This window comes from Cydia pomonella, chromosome 24, assembly GCF_033807575.1.
Source record: "Cydia pomonella isolate Wapato2018A chromosome 24, ilCydPomo1, whole genome shotgun sequence".
Classification (NCBI taxonomy): domain Eukaryota; kingdom Metazoa; phylum Arthropoda; class Insecta; order Lepidoptera; family Tortricidae; genus Cydia; species Cydia pomonella.
Genome location: NC_084726.1, coordinates 1070260 through 1093171, shown reverse-complemented (window position 1 = coordinate 1093171; position 22912 = coordinate 1070260). Strand labels below are relative to the sequence as shown.

General features: G+C 38.0%; 1 protein-coding gene and 1 long non-coding RNA gene across 4 annotated transcripts in view; one reads left to right on the top strand and one right to left on the bottom strand.

The window, feature by feature from the left end:
* Nucleotides 1-22912, bottom strand: part of LOC133531052 (uncharacterized) — a 142804-nt gene that overhangs the window by 66430 nt on the left and 53462 nt on the right. The gene's annotated exons all lie outside the window — the stretch shown is intronic.
* The window catches only part of LOC133531032 (protein stum-like), a 97344-nt gene continuing 79447 nt past the window's right edge, over nucleotides 5016-22912 (top strand). Inside the window, exon 1 of one of the 3 annotated variants that reach the window (XM_061869115.1) lies at nucleotides 5016-5482. The gene's annotated coding sequence lies outside the window, so the exon portion shown is untranslated. The remainder of the gene's footprint in view (nucleotides 5483-22912) is intronic. The other 2 variants (XM_061869112.1, XM_061869114.1) reach the window with 2 other exon arrangements.

The following is a 22912-nucleotide window of genomic DNA, read 5'->3' as shown; positions in this document are numbered from 1 at the left end:
TGACGCTAAAAAGTTGATTCTCCCTTTTACAAAATAAATGTGAGTAAAGCCCGACCAGAAATATATGATCATTGTCAAGAGGGCGCTGTTCTTCTCATGTATAGGGTGACTGTTCAGTTTAGTATGAAAATGTTAGTTCTAATGAAATTCCGCAATATGACGCGTGATCATATATTACTGGTCAGGCTTTAAATATTATCAAAATCGAAATTTCACTCAATTCAATAAAACTAACCCTTTCATTCCCATAGACATCTTCATTAGTCGTAACCACAGCAACGAGAATATCTATTATTATTTCCTTGATTTTAAGGGTTATATTTACTCACTAGCAGGAAATATGTGTATGTGAAAAACAATGAAAAGGTTAGAAAATAACTTAGCTAGTGTTTTGTTAGTTCGTAATATAAATTAATTGTACATTCTTCCGTTTCGCCTGTATTTTGTTCAAATTAGTTAATCATACGCCTGTATAATAATCATTTTTAGTTTAATAGTAAGTTTCGTATAACAATGTTATACAAATAATCGTCTTATAGGTATTTGTGAAAGGAAAATACATTTTATGTGATATCTGATATATGACGTTCAATCTTTTTTTTTTGCGTTGTACTTTCCAAGAACGATAAGTAGTGTTTTTTATTGTAGTACCTAACTAGAAATTGATGCTTAAAAAGAAATTATCTTTACAGTACATATGGGGCTACTTTATAGCACTAGTGCGAGAAGTAGCATATTATGTTACTGTGTCGAACATTTAAAGGGCCATATGTACTGTAAAACGTTGTACGATACATGTGCGAATAGGTAATTCGCAACTCGTGTCGATTTAAAACACTCCCTTCGGTCGTGTTTTAATTTATCGCCACTCGTTTCGAATTTCCTATTTTTCGCACTTGTATCGTAATGTACTATTTTGCATTCGTTTTCTTACAAATGGGATATTAATAACCGTTGCAGAATTTGCAAAAGAGAAATTTATCGCTTAACGTTTCTTTTCGCATTTTATTGTAAGATTATTAGCAAACTACACATTATTTTATACAAAATGAAATTTATTACTTTAAACAATTTCTCGTCAAATTTGTATTCGTCTAAACGATTTTGCACGTTATTTCATTGGCAATAGAATTGAAATAGTACATTACGATACAAGTGCGAAAAATAGGAAATTCGAAACGAGTGGCGATAAATTAAAACACGACCGAAGGGAGTGTTTTAAATCGACACGAGTTGCGAATTACCTATTTGCACATGTATCGTACAACGTTTTACAGTACATATGGCCCTTTAAATGTTTGACACAGTAACGTAATATGCTAATTTGCGCACTAGTGCGGTAAAGTAGCACCATATGTACTGTAAATAGTAATTTTGTATGTGACGTCTGATATAATGTAAATTTAATTTGTGAATATGTTAATATTTGTATTAATGAATTATATTGGTTTATCGCAGCAATATATGAATGCGTTTTAAGAATTCATAGTTTTATTTTTTTTGACTTTATTTATCAACCTTTACTAATAATTATACTAATTCATAAACGTCTGTCAAATTGTACAAGCCTATGTCCCTTTGCGTCATTTTAGGATTTGTGTCAGAAACAGACAAAATAGTATACGTTGGGAGGAATCCTATCAAATCTTTGATGTTGAGTAGGACCTCAGCGAGGTCTCACCTGTTATGAAAAGATGTTTGTTAAATAGTCCATGACACTGGTTACCATACTCAGTCGGACCTTCCCTAGTTGAAGGAGCGCCCTTGTGAGTTTTTCGTTGATGCCAGGCATGGCTTGTTTGGCCTGTCTGCGTCCAGTCTGGTTTCTCCAGTGTTCTGGGTGTAGTTTCCCTCTACGTGCCAGCAGCATTAAGTGTACCTTGCTTGCAGTATCGGGAGAATCGGTGACAGCGGTTGCGGTGACCGTATTATCAGATTGATATTATGTTGCTCATTTCTGAATGCATCCCTGATACGATGTGCACGGATACTTACAAGGGTGATTAATGCAGAGGCGCGGCGTGGGTGGCTTCCAATCACTTTACTTCTCTGCTTTACACGATACGATCTTATAATCTCAATGTGGAAGGTCGCTCAACACGAATTACCGTCAAATTTGCCTATTTTGCTATAGGATTTGTTCCAATATAAGAAATTTATTTTTCAATATAATATCTGGGAGACCGAGCTTTGCTCGGAAAACATAAGAACTCAAAATAAGACCTAGCTAGATCCGAAAACCCCCAAATAGCAAATTTCATCGAAATCGTTAGAGCTGTTTCCGAGATTCCCTAAGTATATATATACAAGAATTGCTCCATCTAAGGTATAAGATATATACATTTCTATTTTAAATTATTATATTGTGCTTGGTATGATTCACTACTATAATTTTCTAACACTTAAATGAAATTGTGATATATGTTTAATGTGTTGGAGCACAATTACTCAGTACGAAAAAAGTTGGCATAATAGTCGCCATCAGATATATCGGAGTGGCCAAGGCGCGCACAAATATCTTAACACGCCTCTATTGTCAAGACGTTAGAGTGCGTGCTCAGATATTTTTGAGCATCGCGGCTGTTTTGATATATCTGATGTCGACTATACCTATAGAATGATATTCATAATTTAGAGATACTCCGTTTATACATTCTTTGTATAATGCGTCAAACACCACTCTTACTTCAGTGGTATCACTATCCTAGTTAACCACAGCGAGATGTGGGATGTAGACTGTTTTCTGTAGTAGTATTGTTTGCCTGTTCTATTAGGTAAGGTATGCTTATGTTCCATGTGGTTTAATCCGGCGGTGGCGGCGGCGTCTGTGCCAATAGGGTTGTTTCAAATTTTATGAAACGCTTATATTACGTTCTATATTAACTAAAAGTTGCCCTAAAATTCAACTTTTATACTAAAAACGGCTTTAAATATGTTAAATTAACAAAATATATTTTGACAGATGCTTTCGCTTACCCAAAACGCTCTTTGAAAATTGTGTGACGTCACCGTTTACGGTTTGACACATAACTGCATACACACGTAGAAGATACGTTCTGTCAACTGACATTTGTCATTTGTTGTTTATCGCCTAACTGTCAACAGTGTCAATCTGAGAGTTGTGACGTCATCAGAATATTCAATGACGTTTCGAGTTTGGTCTCGTGACGTGTGTCAAAATATATTTTAAATTCAATATTTACAAAAATATGGTCATTACAGGTCCCGTAAAAGTAGTTTAACATGTTCTTATAATCCAAAAGAATTTATTGGGATACAATTCTGCCCTAAGATTTGTAGATGGAAACAACCCTATTAGCGTTGAGCATACTATTTTTCAATAAACGATCACCCGCTCCATGCACCCGCGCAAAATTAGCGGAGGCACTAAGGGAAAGTATGGAAGTAAAAATAGTATCACTCAAAGTTCTCTATCATTGGCATTGGTTTCGTCCACAGTAAAAGCGAGTTTGACTGATATAAGGCACCATGGAATTTGAAAATCGTGAGTTGTAAAGAGCCACTGAAAGTGCAACATTAGAACTGCTGCCACTCCTTAATGCTACTAGTGCAATCAGAAACAAAAGCTAAATTGCAAAAGAGGTAGTCAAATATCACTGTCTTCAAAATAAATAACATTCGTGCCAATTTCTAAAATCAAATATTGAGTAAGTTTATAATAAACGTACAAATTTGTTGTTCGTAAAAAAAATGTTACAGGCCACGTAGTCAACATGCCAATCGCTTACGCTCCGTAGCGATCGAAACGCAACTGTCACTATCGCATTGCACTAATAGGGAGGAGCTTTAGCGATTGTAACCTTGGCTATGCTGGCAGATTCTTTTAGTGTTCCGTAACCAAAAGCCTCGATTTTCCTGCAATCTAAGAGGCAAATCGTGCAATCCTACATGACTACATGACATTACTTGGGCCGTAGCCTATATCTTAATCGTACCTATATCGAAAATGAACATATATCGGGATCGACAAACGCCAAACGAAAAAAAAATATGGGGTGACTATTTCCATATATTATTTAAGTTTAGATTGGCGTTTATAATCAACGATCTTAGCTAGACTACCTGATGATTTTCATACATTAAGACCCTCTTAAGACTTTTTTCACAATTCCTGACATCCTAGATTCTTGCCGTTCTTGAGTTAAATTTAGGGAAGAGTAGGTACGTAAGCGTGAGTCGAGGCGAATCTAATCACAGGGTTTAATCGGGAAGACTAAAAAATCGGTTGATATTTGAAATATTGCTTACTGGGTACCCATACCAATGCAATTTTTCAAATTTAAACGGATTTTTCATCTTGATCCGATTCACTTTTGATTCACGCTCGGTCTATCACTCTTAACTCACCATAGGTAAACCTTTATATCTCTGCAATAAGGTTTAGGATTATCAGTCAACTTTTTTGTGAACGTAGCAAGACGAAAGGCAATAAAAGTCGCCATCAAGTATATAGACGGCCAAGGTGGTCACATTTATAAAGAAGTTAAAGTGAATGTTCAGATATGTTTGATCACCTCGTCGCTCCCATATATCTGATGACAAATGTACATTTCCAATTCAATTCATTCCCGTCTCTAATTCTCCCTTAATTGCTCAAAGGTTAACTGGAAGAGATTCCGGGATAAGTTCGCCTTTGTACTAATGATGTGTGTGTTTTTTTCCTGTTTTTTTTTTGTATGTTTGTACAATAAAGAGTTTTACTACTACTACATTTAAAAACAAGTTTTATTGAAACTTCTTCCTTTCAAATCAGTGAAAAAAACCGTGTTACAACTTCCCTATGATCTAATCAGACCTTATAAAGCAACAAAACTCCAAAAATAGAGATGTGACCCAGAAAATGTCTCGGCTGACACCATGACCCCAAAAAACCGAAAACCCCTATCGACGCACGACCATAATTAAAAAGCAAAGTTATTCCACCCCCATGATTAAGAACCCCCACCCACCCTCTTCATACAATGGTCAGTGTTCAGGCGCCTTGCAAGCCGCCTCGTAGCCTTAGAAACTGGGAACAAAACAAAAATAAACAGAACTGCTTAAAATTCGCGAAAATTCGCTTATAGTTTCACTTAAAAATATTATCAAAAGTGTATAAAGTTTGATTTATTTAAGTGTTTTTTTTTTTTTGCAAAATGGCTGAAAATTATAACCTTCGTTTTCTATATGAAGAAAACGTTTCTTAATGTTACTTATAACTCGCGTGCTCGCGTACATTTATAAAACGTTGTTCCATTTTCAAAAATGACCGTTAGGACGCTCGGTTTTCGCGCCAAAAAGACTATCATGGAATTTTTTCATATTTTTTACGTGTTCAAAATTAAGCTGAAATGATGACGTTTTGGTGCGTGGCAGTGAAATTTGCGAAAATGTGAAATTAAAAAAAAACTTGTTTGTATTTGTGATTGTCTAAAACGTTTTTACTGTGTATGTGTTGTGTTGCAAAGGATTTGTCTTATGGGTTTGTATTTTTATTTATTAAATTAAATAACTCGCAAAAACTGTTTTACCTATAGTTCACTTAAAAAGCTGTATAAAGCTTTGAACGTATGTGTAATCACATTTTTGGCAGTTTTCTTAAAACACATTTCAACCACAGACGGCACAGATCTTCAGACACTATTTTGGTCTAGGTTAAGGTACATTTAAAGTAGGTACGTTGGGATTAGGGCTGCCATTCGTCCAGGTTTTCCCGGATTTGTCCTAGTTAGCCGTCCGGGGGCCGTCAAGAAGTGTCCGGGAAAAACCCGGACACTTTCATGTAAGGAAGCGCATTAAAACTACATGTAAAATTAAAGGTCTTGTTTTTTAAAAATATTATTTTCGGACTCGTCCGGGGAAAAAATGCGATTTACGCCAAATGTACGTTTTTTTTTAAATCTTTGTCCGGGTTTGGCGAAATTCGAGATGGCAGCCCTAGTTGGGATTAATTATGGTACATAATCAAAAATAAGGACACGGCACGCCTTTAATCAATTCATATAGTACAACTAATTCATATAACAAAAAATACTATTTAGTACAACCGCTGTCAAGTGTCTGGTTTTCTTTTACCGTTTCTTATAAGTTTTTTTATTCTACGTCGGTGGCAAACAAGCATACCGCCCGCCTGATGGTAAGCAGTCTCCGTAGCCTATGTAGGCCTGCAACTCCAGACGGGTTACATGCGCGTTGCCGACCTTAACACTCTACACCCTCGTTGAGCTCTGGCAACCTTACTCACCGGCAGGAACATAACACTATGAGTGGAGTCTAGTGTTACATTTTTGGTTTCTTCTAGATCCGGAATGACATCCGCTGTGCTGTGCCCCACCACAGAAAGCGAGATAACATTCACAATGCCCATACCTCTCTTTTAGATGTAGTTTAAGGACGTAAAGACGGACAAATTTCCCTCTTCTTGATACGCGTACAAAACACACACACACACACACACACGTGTTTGTGACACGATTACAAAAACGTTTTAATTAATTAAATAAATAAATAAATATTATAGGACATTATTACACTAATTGCCTAAGTCCCACAGTAGGTAAACTCAATAAGGCTTGTGTTGAGGGTACTTAGACAATGATATATATAAATAATATATAAATATTTATAAATACTTAAATACATAGAAAACACTCATGACTCAGGAACAAATATCCATGCTCATCACACGAATAAATGCCCTTTCCAGGATTTGAACCCGGGACCATCAGCTTCGTAGGCAGGGTCACTGCCCACTAGGCCAAACCGGTCGTCAAAATCGTCGGTCGTTAATTGATATTGCGAATTGCAAGTCTTTAGTAATTAACTTATTGCCGTGGATATCAAATAGATACCCAGGAATCAAACAAACATCAATAATCGGACACACAGACGGACATGACGAATCTATAAGGGTTCCGTTTTTTGCCATTTCGCTACGGAACCCTAAAAATGACACATATCATATTAGATTATCACATATCATAACGGCGACCGCGGCTGCTGGTGGAGCCGACCGGCAGAACCAACCTGCTTCGGAAAGCGCCTCTCAGTCGCACCGTTCGAACGCTAAATTTAGTAGCTGAGGGCTTACCGCGAACCACGTTCGACGTGTTGCCTCCCTGTCACACTTACGTACGAATTTACAAGTGCGACAGAGAGGTAACACGTCGAACGTGGTTCGCAGTAGGCCCTCTGATCAAACTGACTTGTTCTCATGCAATATGTCCGAATTTGTAATTTTATTAAAAATGTTTTATGTTGTTATGATTTATATAAATGATATAGGTAGAAAGAAACCTAGTGAAAAGGCCATTTCAAAAATATATGTAGCAGACGGTTTTTTTGTTTCTAGAATTAATTTACTTTAAATTTATAGTGGAACACCACTTTATTTATAAGCTTGATGGCATCGTTTGCACTATTAACTAACAGCAACTTAAAAAATTATTCTGAAAATGTCCTAAGATTTATACGAAGCGATAGAAAGGCGTTTTCACGCCTCGCGCCTTCGCTGCGGCAATTAGTGCAACTCGTCATTAACCATACTTTCCAAGGGGCCTTTCGACCCCGCATCGCAGAGAACGTGTTAAAGGAGGTTTGCAAACAAAGTTTCCAAAGAGAATTTTCAAAAAACTCCCTTATAAAGCTTTAAAAAAAAATGCGAAGTTCCCTTAAAAAGCTCTAGGTAATTTTTTTTGCACGTTTATTGTCAAACCTTAAGAAGGTTAATTTCGTACATCCGGTTATCGATCCAAAAATGGACAGGAAATAATTCTCAGTAGGTGTCAATTTGACAATTGGTGTGGTGTAATAGGCTCCTGATTATGGAAGGTAGATGCAAGGAACAAAATCTCCATATACCAAAAAGTGTCCGACAAAAAACCATAAATAGGTGGCGCTACAATACCTAGAATACTTGAGAAAAAAATCTAATCATAGACAGCGCACTTCACTCTGTCAATAACGCCTAGGTTCTTAGCTACTCTAGCGCTACTCTGGAGAGATTTGGAACTATTATTTATAGCTAACAGCTGGACACTTTTGCAACAATTCTGCCTAAGGAGTTTCTGTTCCTTGCATCTACCTTCCATACTCCTGATGGTTAATCGTTAATAGTCAGTACATAATAAAAAAATTAAAAACCTCACGGTCGACTACTCGGCCTTGCTTACAAATATTACCCTTATCAATAACAAGCCCACACATAACAAACGGCCTTGAAGCTCCAAAACTCCGGAAAGTCCCATTACAAAATTAACTGTAAATTAATAGCCGTGGAGTTTAATTTGCAAAGTGACTTTATGTTACGAACTCGCGGGCAGAAATCAGTATAAAATGTATAAAGTAACGAGTTCTGCGTAGAAGTTGTAAGTAAAAGACTTTAAAATATATTTTCACCCCCTTAAGAGGCTGTCAATACCTAAAGCGCGCACACTGTCTATTTCTATCGGAGTAAATGAGATAGCACTGTCGCATGTTACTGGGCCTGGGCAAGGGAATAATAAGAAAAATATTTAAATAAAAAAAAGTGGATTATTAGTGTAATATTTTACTCAACCACGATTTAGATATAAATGTTTTGAAATAGTGATTTTAATTGCAGACCCATAAGTCAAAACAATAAAGACATAGAACCGTTTAATTGTGATTTTAAGACCAATCTTTGCAATTATTTTCTATCGAGCCGATTTCGTTCAATCATGTATCGAGTACAACCACGGTCTTTGAAATATAATTAATATGAACATATATTTTTCTTACTTGACTAAAACAAATAGTCTTTCTTAAAAAACTGTTTAAGTAACATCAATTTCAAGGACATTGGGTGTTGACAGCCTCTTAAGAGCCCGTTCCCACTTGTCGGATGTCGGGCCCGAATTTTAATCGGATGTCCAGTGGCAGGCCAATCGGTGTCGGGTAAGTGTGAATAGCTTTATATGAAATGTTCTGCTACTGGGACATCCGATTAAAATCCGAAATAAACATAGAAGTAAAAAAAGCAGATTGTATAAATATACGTATTTCAGGATTTTTAATAGTAAATCACCTCTAACCCTTCAAATTAGGGGATGGAAGATATAAGCGATTTTCAAAAAGAAGTGAAATCTCATCAAAAAAAATTTCATGTAAAAAAATTCCAAGACGAAACCTGATAATATTTAGTGATAGTAATATCCGCAAACTAAACTGCCTTCGGGGTAGTAAAACTTCTCAGTTATACTTACACGATCGTAGCAAGAGTGAAGAAGACAGTAATATGACCCCGGTCGTGAGTTTGGTATGAGCATACTATAGATAGTACCATCGTCAACACATTTCACTGACCAGTTTCAATTCAACCCTTATTGCTTCGACATAAGGTCGACGAATAGTCACGTAATGTTGTCCAATATAAAGTATTGGCAATAACAAAATGGCTGCCGCGAAGGCCGTCATTAATCAAGTGTAATACGCCAAATTAATAGTTTTCACGCCTTATCTACCTCGAGTGTGGGGTTCCGTAGTATTCGGTTTTTTTTAAATATTAAGTATTTATATTTATTTGTCCTGTTCGGAATGTTGATTTTTTATATTCATTGAATTTAATTTATGTAAGTATTAAGCATGTCGTATCTTGTCATAGTTACAATAAATATGAATTATTGTCACTGCGACAAAGTACAAAATGACACAAAAAAAAGTTATTATTATTATTGTTTAATCACTTGTAGTAATTTTGATACCTGAGTAAGAGAAATAGTCCAAAATTGAACCACGAGTGTAGCGATTGTTTTGAAAAGTAGAATCTTGAGCGTTGCGAGTTGCGAGTGTAAGGGACTGAGAGTGCTACCGAGTGAAACGCAAAATTTTTTACCACACGAACGCGAGGAAGATATTAACTGTAAAACATTACAAATGAAATCCAAATGAACGTTAAGGTAAAGTGGGGTAAGTAAGATTATCACCGGGCCAAGACACACAGTTGTATGGAATCCTCATACCTTACCTACTGCCCCGAATAAATAAACTATATTCGTCTTACGGTCTTACCCCACCTTACCTTATATGTTTATCATTTAATCATAATTTAAAAGTCAATTCTAAACTATGTTCGTCTTACGGTCTTATCCCACCTTACCTTACATGTTTATCATTTAATCATAATTTAAAAGTCAATTTTAATAGCTGACATGAGGAAACAACTCAAAACTTGAATCAAATTACTTGACCACTCTCTTGTGGATAAAGTGCAACTATCTCATCAGTTTTTGACATATAAAGAGAACCTTTACGAGCTGTTATGGTGAATATAAATAATTAAGGTCCATCTTACACGTATCTAGAATCCTAAACTAAGCAAATTGTGTGAAACCAGGATCTCCAGTTCATAAACAGTGGCAGTGTCATGATCAATGAATATTATTTCTTCTTTATGTTTTTGTTTTTAAGTAAATGTGTTTTTAACCAGATCAACCCAATACACAGCAAAAATAATTTTCTCAGTAACCATTCGGTTATATCAAAGCATAGGGCTGCCATCCGTCCGGGTTTTCCCGGATTGGTCCTAGTTTGAAGGCCGTTCGGGGGGGTGTCAAGAAGTGTCCGGGAAAAACCCGGACACTTTTCATGTAAGGAAGCACATTAAAACTACATGTAAAATTAAAGGTCTTGTTTTTAAAAAAATATTATTTTCGGACTCGTCCGGGGAAAAAATGCGATTTACGCCAAATGTCCGGGTTTTTTTGAATCTTTGTCCGGGTTTGGCGTAATTCGAGATGGCAGCCCTATCAAAGCAGAAACCTAGTACAGGGGGCCTACCGTGAAAACCGAAATTCGCAAATTGCGGGGATCTTTCTCTTTTACTCTCATAAAGGCGTCTTTAGAGTGACAGAGAAAAATGCCCGCAAATGACGAATTTCGATTTTCGCGGTTATAGCCCTGTGCAGTACCGCAGAATTGCACGTGTCACTCCAAACCACGGTCACGAACCGACGTATAATTACATTACATTCATCCTCTTACTAATAATGAACTTTACCCCGTTGAAATAAGGTTTAAGAATGCTCAGTGTTTTGTAGACTGGCTGTGCCAGTGTCAACTTACTAAAAGTAGACCTTATGTGTATGTGATAAGGTTTATGAATGATCAATTGTAACTGTGTGAATGACGTGTCGCTGACTCAGCAGTGCCGTGAACTGCAAATTTACTAATCAAGTATGGAACAGTGTGGGTGATAGGTAAGCTCAGATATCTATTCGATTTAATATACTTGGGTAGGCCTTACAGTAAGGTACGTCCGAGTGTTCGTCACTGTCCCAGCAATGGGCAATCTCTGGGAGACCGAGATTTGTGTGAGTGCTGAGATGACGAAAGATAGAGGAGAATGGAAGACAAGAACATATTGTGCCGATCTCAAATAACGTGGGATAATGGCAGGAGGAAGTAGAAGATCTGGGAGACAGAGATTTGCTCGGACTACATATAAAAACTCAAAAATGCGCGTTTTCCCAAACATAAGTCCTAGCTAAATCGATTTTTGTCCCCAAAAGTCTCCATAGCAAATTTAATCCACATCGTTAGAGCCGTTTCCGAGATCTGCGAAATATATATACAAGATTTTTTTATTTAAAGGTATAAAGGTATAAGCTAATATCCTATAACTTAAATCTCGCTTATTACATCTACCCTTCATCAAGTCACTTTCGAATGGAGGCTGGTGTACAGTCACGGACTTTAATTGCTGAGCCATTTACGGTTTACTTTACATTGGACATTTCATACTGTTAGTATTAATAACTAAATTATCTTGAACCCTAAATGGCTCGACAATTAATGTCCGTGACTTTACCTAACAAAACGATGGATTTCCAATGGTCCGGATGAGGTTTCCGTTTCACAATAGTTATTTGTGTCCCAAGGGAGGAAAAGTAGGAAATTGCGTGCCGCGTGTAAAATTGTTACCCGAGCCGAAGGCGAGGGTAGCTAGCACGCGAGATGGAATGTCCTACGTACGTTTCCTCCCGTGGTGCGCATTCTATTTTTCTGCTCGACGGAGGCGGAAAGCGGCAACTTTGTTTAGCGCAGCGGGAGCATCGTTAAGTCCCGTATAAACGTGCGAGTAAGTTCGCGAACTTACGGCTCGACGACCTTTTTCGCTCGTGTGTCAGCCTAAATAAAGCCTGACCAGTAATATATGATATGATACACATAATACACTTAACAACATGAATGAGCAAAAAACAAAAAAAAAATGGAGACGTCTTCGCTATCTTGAATCACAACGACGACCGTATAGAGATATAATATAAGCGCTTAACGGCCAGATTCGAAGAATAATTAAGACACGTCAGAAGATTGATAACTAAACGACATGTCAAAATTGACGTTTATTTCGATTCCGCTGTGATCCCAATAAGATTCATCTACGATATTTCTAACGTCAAAGTGACATTGGTTGCCCGAATCGAGCTGCTTCTGTCAATTATAAGACATGCAAACGAAACGATCAAAATGAGAACTTATCTAAACCAGAACTTATCGTTATCGTATCTCATTCTTCGAATCGGGCCGTAAGTCATTATGAATAAAGGTGGCAGCAAGGTGTCATCTTCTGGGCATAAAGATGTCAAGCACTAGGGAGATTAGACTTTGGGATTATTTGTGTCTACTATCAGCACACATTAAAGTGATTTTCATTAAGATTAACTGCATTATACAATATCAACAAATGATTGAAAAACAGTAAAATACAAAACCGTAACGTTAACTGTTTCAACATTTCTAAGTATTGAAAAAACCATAAAAATAAACGAACAGTCACTAAATTTTAGCTACCCAAAACAGTAAAATTTACTGTTTTGTTCGATAGGCTCACTTAAAACAGTAAACGTTAATGCAATTTCAATTGTTTTAAATGCTTTTTTTCCAGTGCACAGCTCTACATTTTGCTTAAGGACCTTAAAACTAAAATCCCAAAGTTACAAACAAAATATTTCGGCAAACACCTAAACCGCATTATTAGGTATTCAAACATTAGTTTCGTAACGCATATGGACCAAGGACGGGTCCTTGAGTCGGTTCGTTACGTCCGCTATCGCGATCTCAGAGGGCCTACCGCGATCCACGTGCGACGTATTGGCTCCTTGTCACACTTACGTACGAATTTACAAGTGCAACAGAGAGGCAACACGTCGAACGTGGTTCGCGGTAGGCCCTCAGTTCGGTGCCAAGGACGCCATTGTTGCCAAAATTGCAATCATTATAAAGAAGTTTGGACTCTATGACAAACATTGTGTACGGCCGAGTTCACAAACATCTTTTAGGATGACTCACGTTAAACCGGCCCGGGTCCAGGCCGGGGCATCCGACACTTCGTTGTCTATTGATGGTATCACGTGATTAGTTGATAACTGATCACCTGTCAATCCGCGGACGCTCCAGCCCCGTCCCGGGCCGGTCTAACAAGAGTCATCCTTTACAAGCAAGGGCCTGACACTCTTTGATAGAGAAAGATAGTCTTATTGCGATTCCTATAAGAGGAAAGAGAAAATAGTGCAATGCTTTGTCTTTATCACCGACCGGGTTTTTTTTCATGGTCGGGTTATGGCAGCTTAGGAAGGAGGCTGATGGCGATATACAGAAATTTATAAGAGTGAAAGAGACAAAATCCCGCAAGATGCCATACATTAAACTGTCAATCATATTGTCAAGAGTGCTAGTAAACAATGTGGTTTTCTTATTGTAGAAGATTTATAAAGTGAATGATTGTGTTTATTAAGTATTTAATGGAGGTGTAAGATGTTTTTACGTACAATTAACATGGTGGGGTGTTCAGTGGTTGCCTACAAAAGCAATAGCTTGCGAAAATAAGCGGGTGTAACATTTCATGCGTAAGTACAAGTTTTTCGTATTTTGATCATGTATTTCTTTCTCAAATCTCACAGGAACCAAGTTACTGAGTTACATCATTAGTTGGATTATGAAAAACTTCATAAAATAGGAGATATCAGTAAATTATTGCTAAAAATAAAACAGAAAGTTTGGTTATGTAAACCAGTCAAATTCAGTAGTATTTTATTTAGGGTTGCAAACAAATAGAAAAAAAAGTCCCCTGCAATTACCCCATATTTCGGGAGTTTCAAGCTATTTGATATTTCCAGCTTTCCGACGGAGGATGAAATTGTTAAAGAATGGATTGCGGGAACTGGAAAATCAAATTGGATGCCTCACAAATACTCGCGTATTTGTTCCAAACATTTTGAACAACATTGTGTCCGCAAACTGGGCAAACGAACTTTCATCGAAAAGTTTTCTTTTCCAACCTTGTTCATACACGTAAGTTGGCTGTTATTAAATAAGTAATAGTAACTAGTGGGAATAACCCGTTACACTATACACTATATTAGAGTTGGTACATCTTATCATAGGTCTCACAGTGTTTTGAAGTATTTATTTGGGTTCTTGAACTCTAACAAATTATTGGGGGTAATTCAGTAATCACCCCCAATAATTTATTAGAGTTAATTCCCAGTGGAATTAAAAATCCTACCTATTACCAGTGGGAATTTTATTTCCCAGTAGTTACCAGTGGTAAAAGGTGGGAATAAAGTTAGTGTAACTACCTGTGGTAAAAGGTGGACAAAAGTTCCTAGTAGTTACCACTAGTAACAACTTGGTGGTAACTAGTAGGAATAACCCGTTGTACTATTAAGACCACAGACTTAAATTTTTAAATTATTTCTTTGGAGGCTTGGCACATGGGATTACGGATTATATGAGTATAAAACTCTAAAATAATGTAATTATTAAAATTGATTAATACTACCCCGCAGGAGAGGAGAGAGAAAATTCTTTTCTTCATCATGTCATGGAAATCGTCCATTCGTGCACGTCGTCGTCGTGGCAGTCTCAACAGCATTCTGAAGCTATTATTGAACTTCATATAATTGATCCACAGGTTACAAGTGTATGTGTAAATAAAGTTTTCTTGACCCCCACAGTATGTACAACGCGCAACACGTAAGATTTTTTATTTAAACATAAATATTCGGTTTTAAGTAACAGTTTTTAATGTAAGCGCTGGTGGCCTAGCGGTAAGAGCGTGCGACTTGCAATCCGGAGGTCGCGGGTTCAAACCCCGGCTCGTACCAATGAGTTTTTTGGAACTTATGTACGAAATATCATTTGATATTTACCAGTCGCTTTTCGGTGAAGGAAAACATCGTGAGGAAACCGGACTAATACCAACAAGGCCTAGTTTACCCTCTGGGTTGGAAGGGCAGATGGCAGTCGCTTTCGTAAAAAATTGTGCCTACGCCAAATCTTGGGATTAGTTGTCAAGCGGACCCCAGGCTCCCATGAGCCGTGGCAAAATGCCGGGACAACGCGAGGAAGAAAAAAAAAAGTAACAGTTTTAATGTAAATGACCATGTTAGCTTAAAATCATATACTGCGTATCTAATGAGGTGTCGCTCAAGCACATCGTCAAGAACCTTCGCTGCAATAGGGTTGTTTCCATTTTGAAATGCTTGTATTATATAATATATATATATTTACCAAATTATGGCCTAATATTCAATTTATTTGTGTTGTTCTCAAGTAAAAGGTACCGCATTGTCGCTTATCATAAGAACGCTCTTACAGGTTGTACGTATAGAGAGCAAGCAAATTGTATCCTTATGGTCAGCGACTATGTGGTACCTTTTACTTGAGAACGACACATTTAATTATTATTTCTAGTAAGTACAGTTATAATAATATAAGTTTTGAATAAAGAAATTACCTCTTTTGATAGTTTATCCTTTTTATTCCAACAATCACCTAATCTTATATCAACTCAAAACTTCATATAGGTAAGTAAGGCTTATTTACAAGTTACTACAAAAACAAATAAACCGACTACTAGTTGCGATTATGTTCGCGATTTCTCTTGCGATACTTCGCAAGTTAGGGAGTCAAAATGGCGACTCACTCATTACGTAATTTAAGTACTTGTTGCATCGTTTTCCTATTACATTTTAGGGTAATTTTTTGCGACCATGGTAACCCCATATTATGATGTCATGATGACGTCATATATGTCTTTCTCTTACCCCTGGTCGCTCGACTTCTTGTCTAGTTATATTGTATGTCTATGTTTACAAGCCATCTTTGTATATATATATATATATGGCGTTGTCGCAGCCATCTGGTTAAATTTGTCAGCTAATTAGTCACCTAGGCTTTTCATTAAACGCCGGCGGATATTTAATTGAACTGGAATCACTCAACGTTTTACAACTTGGCATATTGAAAGTCAGCCCTTTGTAAACGACTGGTTAACTTAGCCAAAGTGATTTAAATGCAACCTAAAAAAAATTAAAGAAATGAAATAACATAAAATAAAATAAATACAACAATACTTACCTAAAATAAATAAATAAATACAATAACCTAAGCTAACCGAACATCATATTCATCTAAGTATTTCCAATTTAACAAATGACTAGGTGTAGGACACGACACGATTCATCAATTACTTGGCTGGCTATTCTTCATCCATTTAATTAGATGCCGGCGTTTATTGCCTTGGCTGCAACCTGCCAGCCCAACTCCTCAAGGAATCCTATCAAACCTTTGATGTTGAGTAGGACCTCGGTCAGATCTCTCGGAGATCTGAGATGTTTTGCCCTGTATGGAGCCACTCCGCTTAGAGGCTGTCTCTTCTTGGAGACAGAAGAGGGGACTCTCTGTAACTTTTCTTCTTCCTCGCGTTGTCCCGGCATTTTGCCACGTCTCATGGGAGCCTGGGGTCCGCTTGACAACTAATCCCAAGATTTGGCGTAGGCACTAGTATTTTTTACGAAAACGACTGCCATCTGACCTTCCAACTTCCAACCCAGAGGTTAAACTAAGCCTGGTTGGGATTAGTCCGGTTTCCTCACGATGTTTTCCTTCACCGAAAAGCGACTGATAAATATATCAAATGATATTTCGTACGTAAGTTCAGAAAAACTCATTGGTACGAGCTAGGGTTTGAACCCGCGACCTCCGGATTGCAAGTCGCACGCTTTTACCGCTAGGCCACCAGCGCATAGGGGACTGTCTGTAACACCTGATATAAAATAGTACATTGTGCAAAGAGGGGGGTAAGTGAAATTTTACAAACGAGGTCTTTAGATGAGGCCATTAAACTCTTGATTTCTCAATATTCATCAAAAAATCGAGACTACGAGAGGAAAATGGGGACTACGTTTGTATGGAGAAACTTAAATAGTCTTCCTCTTAAATAGTCTCACGACCTGTTATGACACTGGTTTTTACTTTTTTTTTTAATTATAGGACATTATTACACAAATCACTAGGCCAAAGTGGCCAAACCGGTCGGCCGGTGGTTGGTGGTTACCATTGTCAGTCAGACGTGAGGAAGTAACAGACAGACGGTTACATCTTTAAGGAGCCTGGGCCCCGCTAGGTACCGCAAAATGCAAAATTCGACATCCGTTAGTGCTTTCCGATGTATTCCCATTTGTACCTGCCCAACGTGACCGCCGCCATACATGACGTGGGAAAAGATGGGAATCATTTTACTTTTTGCAATAATTCAAAAACGGCTGGACCGATCATATTCGCTTATTTTTCATTTAAAGTATTTATTAAGCTTTTGTATTACGATTATGTTCATATTTTGGGGACACATTTTTTTTTTCTTACGGAGTGATTTCCAAAACTATTAATTTCATCAAAAATTATTATTATTTTGAAACCCTTATCCGTTTTGAAAGATCTATTCAACGATACCCCACACCATTGGGTTAAAGTAAAAAATGTTTGTATGGGAAGTACCCAAAAAAAATATTCCATACTGTTGCAATGTATGATTTATGTATGCATGCCAAATTGCAGCTTTCTAGCACTTACGATCACGGAGCAGTTGGCTTGGTCCGCCGCCGCGTTTATTACACTGTTTTTAGGGTTCCGTACCCAAAGGGACCCTATTACTAAGAGTCTGCTGTCCGTCCGTCCGTCCGTCTATCCGTGTGTCACCAGGCTGTATCTCATGAACCGTGATAGACAGTTGAAATTTTCACAGATGATGTATTTCTATTGCCACTAAAATAAATATTTAAGGGGGCTCCCACACAAGAAACGTGATATTTTTGCCGTTTTTTGCGTAATGGTACGGAACCCTTCGTGCGCGAGTCAACTAGCACTTGGCCGGTTTTTATGAATAGGAACCTAACCTAAGGAACATGTCAACATGTACAAAAACCTACAAAATGCTAAGAACGTCCTACCAATTACTTTAACTAAAGAACATTATAATGTTCTAACCTGCATAGAGTCACGGCAGGCGAAACATTTTAATTTTATTCTGGCGTTCCGCATACAGGAGCTCGATTCTTATTTAGCGACTAGCACAAAATAAATAATAGTATTACCGTACAGAAATACACACACACGCACGCACACACGCACGCACGCACGCACACACACACACACACTCACACACACACACACGCGCGCGCACACACGCGCGCGCGCACACACACACACACACACACACACACACACACACACACACACACACACACACACACACACACACACACACACACACCCTTGTACATTTCCTACAAAACCGAAGTTTGACAGCGATTCAGACGAATCATGCTGTCCTCTGCTATTTAGGGTTATCAAAATTCAAGTCTTTATCTTATCTGTGGTCGTGATTGCTCGGAGCAATACTGAGCCGAACGGAGCTGAGAATGACCGAAAGGAAGAGCGTCGCCCCACTGCGACTAGTTACGGTTTTGATCTTATTTTGATATGACCTTGAAGATCGCACGCGCTGATTGGTGAAAGCGAAATGAATCATCAAGGCGATCGTCAAAACCGTATTAAGTTATTAGATCTGAATCGCGTTCTAGGATGGCATGGGCGAGTTTAAAAACTTTAAAAACGGAGCCCCAGTGTTAGCGAAACATACAGTAGGAATGTTCGTAAAGTCAGACTGACCAATAATAGGCGAGTTGACACATTTTTATTATTGGTATCAATCGATCAGCGGCGGCATCATGGTTCCACTTTTATCACTTGTCACTATGTCCGTTTGTTAGAACGTGACAGGCATGGTGACAAATGATAAAAAGCCAACCATCTTAGCCCAGCAGGTTTGTTTTTAGGATCAAATGTCTATATGGGAACCACTGCATTAAAGGAATATGAAAGTCAGAAGTGATAATCAAAGTCCGACAGTCATACTTCACTCGAGAAACGCTCCTTCCAAAACGATAACTGATCGTCACGTCATGTCTCTGAGAGCCCAACTTGAAGTATGGAAAACAAGAAAGTTGCGATTTTGTCGGTGAAATATCGCGTTTAGATACTTATATATTTATTTATTTAATCTTTATTGCACATAAGAAAACACACTGTACAAAAGGCGAACTTAATGCCATAAGGCATTCTCTACCAGTCAACCATTAGGCAAAGCAGATAACTTGTAGGCGGTGCGAAAACATGAGAAATAGATGATACAATTAGGTACATGTACGAACATAATACAATGATAAGAAATACACAAACATAAACAAACATATATAAATAATATTGATACATTGATAGGTATAGTTGCTATACAATCTTTTTTAGGGTTCCGTACCCAAAGGGTCAAACGGGACCCTATTACTGAGACTTCGCTGTCCGTCCGTCCGTCCGTCTGTCACCAGGCTGTATCTCATGAACCGTGATAGCTAGATAGTTAAAATTTTCACAGATGATGTATTTCTGTTACCGCTATAACAACAAATACTAAAAACAGAATAAAAATAAATATTTAATGGGGGTTCCCATACAACAAACATAATTTTTTTGCCGTATTTATAAATAATGGTACGGAACCCTTCGTGCGCGAGTCCGACTCGCACTTGCCCGGTTTTTTTAGATAAAATTTAAGGAATCGAACAGTACCCTTATTTTATTCGTTTTTAAAGTAAAATCCCCTAAAATTGTGAAACTTTCAGGTCCTGTATTTATTTATAATTTCCATATATTATTTAAATATCCACATTATTGCGATGATTTTATTTAATTTTTTTATAGGACATTATTACACAAATTGACTAAGTCCCACAGTAAGCTCAATAAGGCTTGTGTTGAGGGTACTTAGACAACGATATATATAATATATAAACAATTTATAAATACTTAAATACATAGAAAACACCCATGACTCAGGAAGAAATATCCATGCTCATCTAATGAATAAATGCCCTTACCAGGGTTTGAACCCGGGACCATCAGCTTCATAGGCAGGGTCACTACCCACTAGGCCAAACCGGTCGACAAAATTGCTCATTTGCTATCTATTTTACTAGATTTTGTTATAAAATTCAACATGTATCATCATCCCTATACTGGTGCACGGTCCATAAACAAGTAAGCTCTGTGTTTCTCTTACCACATCTTACCTTAGGCCTTTTGTCAGCAAACGTTACATTCAAACTTTTATAAAATGACATATATATCGGAAGGCGACAGCAGCAGCAAAAAGATGACATTCGAATGTCAACTGCTTGCTGCCTGCATTACCGTGTGTATAGGCCTCTTCGGTTATAGGGAGCGTGCATGAACTGTAGGAGGCAGCACAGGAGCCGTCAGATTTTTGCCGCGAGGCGTAAATGTGATGTTTTTTGTTCCGATGTAGCCTACAAGATGGCAGAACCTACTATGCACAAGAAAACACGTGACGTGTACATGTGCATGTTTATGGTTCCGATTCAGGCCACAAGATGGCAGACCCTCCAACGCGCACGGTCCCTATAAGATAGCATCGCTAAAAATGGCGCCCCACCTCAACATTAGCACAGCATGTAAATATTTCCAACCCTCTTAGGTTATTCCACGTTGGTATAATTACGTTCGAGGACGGACGCAAGGACGACACACGAAAGACCTAACCTAACTTTATGTATTAGACATAATTGTACTATACAAGATTAGTGGTAGGTAATACTTAGTACATTGTCGGTAAACAAGAAATTACGAACAAGTGTGAATTGAAGCCCGAAGGCGAAGGCTTAATTAACACGAGTTCGTAATTCCTGTACCGCCCGCGTGGCACACACAATAATCTCCATCTCACTTGCGAGGAGAAAAATAAGGAAAAAATAAAACTTCTGCCTTATTTCGTACGCACATTACAATCTTATGTCGAAATTTAGGATTTACGGACCGCATCGTCTAGCAAGTGTGACGAAAAAATACATTACAGCCCTAGGTAGAGATTTTGGATTTACGGACCGGCTCACCTACGTGTAATAACACCTTAGAGCTTGTGCACAAATCACCGGAGGTTTTTTTGGCTTCTTTTTGAATAAATCGGATAGAGTCGTGACGTCACAGAGGATACATATAGTAACGGCGTTTGAGCTATAACAACACAATGTATGGTGGGGTTGTTTCTCATTCATAGGTCTACAAAAAAGTCCGCGATGTGAAATGTCTATCTTTTAAGGATAACTTACTATATCCATTCTTAACTTCTAGAAAAAGATCACGTAATATGTGGCATTTGCAAAGCTATTTACATGGATACATTATTAACAATTATCAAAATAAATACGTTAGTTATATTAAGCATTTCATACAGATTACAATGGTCCCTTACACCACACAATTTAAATGAATATTTCAGGAGTAATCGTAAATCAAAGTTTCATTTCGAGCCATATAATTGTACGAAATGTTAAAGACGCTATCCGCAGTTAGTTCAAATTTTTACCACCTTATGCGCTGGGATCGCTTTACTTACCCCCACCACGCACTTCGCACGGTCCCAATTCGTCCTTTATGTTTTCTATGTATTTAATGGAAGATGCTGTAATTGGTTTCAATATAATTAACAAATTAAAACTATATCTTTAGGGTTCCGTACCCAAAGGGTTAAACGGGACCCTATTACTAAGACTCCGCTGTCCGTCAGTCCGTCCGTCTGTCACCAGGCTGTATCTCATGAACCGTGATAGTTAGACAGTTGAAATTTTCACAGATGATGTATTTCTGTTGCCGCTATAACAAATACTAAAAAACAGAAGATATTTAAGGGGCCTCCCATACAACAAACGTAATTTTTTGCCGTTTTTATAGATAATGGTACGCAACCCTTCGTGCGCGAGTCCGACTCGCATATGGCCGGTTTTTTTTTTATCCAACCATAGGATGTACAGCGCCATTATTTTTATTTTTATACTACGTCGGTGGCAAACAAGCATACGGCCCGCCTGATGGTAAGCAGTCTCCGTAGCCTATGTACGCCTGCGACTCCAGAGGAGTTGCATGCGCGTTGCCGGCCCTAAACCCGCCCCCCCTCGTTGAGCTCTGGCAACCTTACTCACCGGCAGGAACACAACACTATGAGTAGGGTCTAGTGTTATTTGGCTGCTGTTTTCTGTAAGGTGGAGGTACTTCTCCAGTTGGGCTCTGCTGTAGATCTGGAATGACATCCACTGGCTGTGCCCTACCACACAAAGCGAGATGACATTCACAATGCCCATACCTCTCTTTTGGACGTAGTTTAAGGACATACCCGAGTCCGAAAAATTAATTAATTAAATTTTCAAACTAACAAATATTAATGAAAAATTAAACTTAAGTAGCTCTATTGCTCTGCTTTATGGTAAAATGTTGCCAGTGTTTAAAAACTGATGGTAACCACTTGTTTTACAGGATTTGTCTACACCATCCCATTGCTGGCGCCAGTCCCATCATAGGGGTGTTTACTATACCTATGTAGGTTTACTTTATGTAGGTACCTATTTCTGAATAGCAAGCTAAAGATGCTGCTTACTACCTACCTACATCTAAAGTGGGCGGAAGTTGGGCAAGTGTGCGCAGGCCACGGCGCGTGCGCACTCTAATCGACGCGCGCGCAACTTTGCACATTTAATATTTA